Here is a 2,816-nt window from a genome sequence, read left to right as displayed (position 1 = left end):
ATAAATTATTTATTTTTATTCAAATAAAATTTCAAACTTTAATTTATTTTAAACATAAAGTTAACTTTTGTTATAGTAAATGTTAATTGAATTTTTTTTATCCACATGAAAACTGACATGAGCTAATATCGAAAAAAAAAAAAAGGAATAATTTCTTAAAAAATAAAAAGATAATAATTTTCTCTCCTCTCCTCCGGATTCTCATTCTCCATCCCTTAACCAAAATCTATTTCGGCCATTATCTGGCCGAATCAAAAGCCAATCGAGGTCAAATTCAGGATCAACAAGACTGTAAAGAGTAAACTACCTTAAAACGGACCGTAATAATAAACAATACTAGATCTAGCTCAAGATTTGACCTTTTGAAGTCGTTTTAGCTTGTTTTAAGGTCGTTGTCGATGACGATGGTGTCAGATTCAGCCTCGACTAGTCTGATCTGATTGAGCAGCAACTACAAAAACCCGGGTTTTGTGAGATTGAGAGTGAGAATGGCATGGAAAATGGAGAAATTTTTTTTTTTTTTTTTAATTTTGACTTTTCATATTAAAACCAACTCTTCACATCAATTTTTACGTGAATAAAAAAATTTAATTGACATTACCGATAAAAATCAATATTTAATTTATAAAAAAATTTATTTAGATGCCACTTAAATTATAAAAGCATATTTAAATACAATAAAAACATAAAAAGTTACTTAAAAAATAAAAAAATTTATGAACTTTTTTATTATTTTAATCTATAAATATAAAACTTTATTACCTTGTAACCTTTAAGCTTAAACGAGGATTTTGTAAAAAAATGAAAAATAAAAAATAAAAAAGGTGGAATTTAAAGTTTGACGTAATAATTGTAACAATAAATGTATTTTAATTTTACGTTCTATCAACAATTATTAACATACAAAACAAAATAAAATCAATTATATTATAAAAATATTTACCCAACAACAGCTGCGAAGATAACATCAACAATTTCTTTTTGCTTGTTGTTGAATCCATTGATGAATTAAAAATTCTCAAGAGAACAAAAGAAAAAAAATAAAGAAAGCAAATTAAAATTAATTTTCCTTTTTTTTTTTTTTGCAACATGGGTTTTGCTAATCTTCCCTAGATGGGCACCAAGGCGTCATATCCATTGGGTAACTGCCCAATACCCTCAAGAAAGAGGTGAACTCCTGAACTTCAGCCAACGCGTTTTGGGCCCTGACCTCCGCCATCGACGCTTCGAAATCCACGTAAAACAAATACTCAAAATGCTTGGCGGTTCCCACATTGGCGTCGTCGACCAACCGGATAGGCATATTGCGGTGCGGCCGCGACTCGATTTTCGTCAAACTGATATTTCTAAACGCAAACGCCGAAAGTACTTTAAAGAGCACGCTCGTTCCTTTATCGTGCGCGAAAACGATGCTCGTTTTGAACGGACGGTCCGTGCGCGGGATAATTGGCTCCCGAGCTAACATAACGAAGCGCGTGACGTTACTCGAATCGTCTTGGATTCCATCGGCTAGGATTTGGAGTCCGTAGAGTTCGGCAGCACGTGCGCTTGCTATGGCGGCTGTGTCACGGAGGTTGTTGGTTGCAATGTACTCGGCAGCTCCGGCTGTGTCATCGACGGCTTCGCGCGTGACGTTGAGGCCTAGTTTGGTGATAGTGTGTTCACACTGGGCGAGAGCTTGTGGATGAGAAATGACACGTGTCAGATACTCTTTCCTGACTCCTGGGAGAGCTAAGAGGCAGTGGTGGACTGGTAGTTGGACTTCACCAACGATGTGGAGGCGGTGCCGCAGGAGGAGATCGTAATTCCGATGAATCGAGCCGCCGAGTGAGTTTTCCACTGGTAAGACGGCTCGATCGGCGATCCATAGCTCAACTGCTTGAAACGCGACTTCGAACTGGTCACAAGGGATGGCTTCACAGTTAGGATAAGCTTTTCCCGCCGCAGCTTCGGAGTAAGCCCCAGGGACTCCTTGATAGGCCACACGCAGCTGAGACCCGTGCATCGGAGCGGGGGACAGGTCGGTGATTGTTAACGGCTTCCGTGGAGGCGGTTGGGAAGGTGGTTGAGGCTTGTTGTTCTTGTCGATAGGGACTAAGTCCAGATCAAAGGAGGTTTTATAGCCGTTGACGGTGGCGGCGAGGTGATCAGAGGCGGAGGGAGAGGTGGATTTATCGCCGGAATCTTGGTCCTGTGAAAACACTTTGCTAGAGAGAATAGCACATGAGCTTTGCCAATCCGCACGGCTGGAACCGACTCCATTGGGGAATTGGACCGAGTCAGAGCGATACACACAACTGATCGCGTACCGAGTCAGCTGGTTGAACCGAGGCTTCGACTGGCGAATTATAGAAGAGTTAAGATTTTGCGTCGGAGAAACCCCCTGCATTTTTTTTTTAAAGCTTGGTGTTCTCTCGGAGTAGGGAACGTCAAGCTGGGGAGGAAAAGAAAGGGTAGGGGGGATTTTATATTAAGAAAGGCAAAGAGCAGAGTCTTAGAGAGGATGGTGCGTGTGCTGGTTGGTTCGGTCATTCTCACACCTACCCCCCTTCTGTTTTATTTATTTGCCTATTTTGAAAAAATATATAAATTTATTTTTTTTATATTCACATTTTGATGTACTTCACTCATATGTTGACTAATAAAATATAATTCGGCACGTGTGAAGTTACTTTTTTTTTTCTTTTTTATAAAAAATAACTAAAGCCAAAAACTAATTTCTTTTATATTTTAACATTTTGATTTTGATCAATTTATAGATTTTTTAAAATTTTTAAATTTTATAATTAAATTTATATATATTCAAGACATTCAAA

At 38.4% G+C, this 2,816-nt stretch overlaps 1 pseudogene across 1 annotated transcript; it reads right to left on the bottom strand.

The window, feature by feature from the left end:
- Positions 1-901: 901 nt before the first annotated feature.
- On the bottom strand, positions 902-2,525 carry LOC111302105 (arogenate dehydratase 3 pseudogene; annotated as a pseudogene). The gene has a single exon (XR_016328298.1). The product of XR_016328298.1 is annotated as an arogenate dehydratase 3 pseudogene (transcript).
- Positions 2,526-2,816: the final 291 nt, after the last annotated feature.

The sequence above is a fragment of the Durio zibethinus genome, chromosome 15, assembly GCF_047325235.1.
Source record: "Durio zibethinus cultivar Kanyao isolate XHJ-2024 chromosome 15, ASM4732523v1, whole genome shotgun sequence".
Lineage (NCBI taxonomy): Eukaryota > Viridiplantae > Streptophyta > Magnoliopsida > Malvales > Malvaceae > Durio > Durio zibethinus.
The sequence above is the reverse complement of the archived record's forward strand: the minus strand, read 5'-3'. Positions and strand labels throughout refer to the sequence as shown.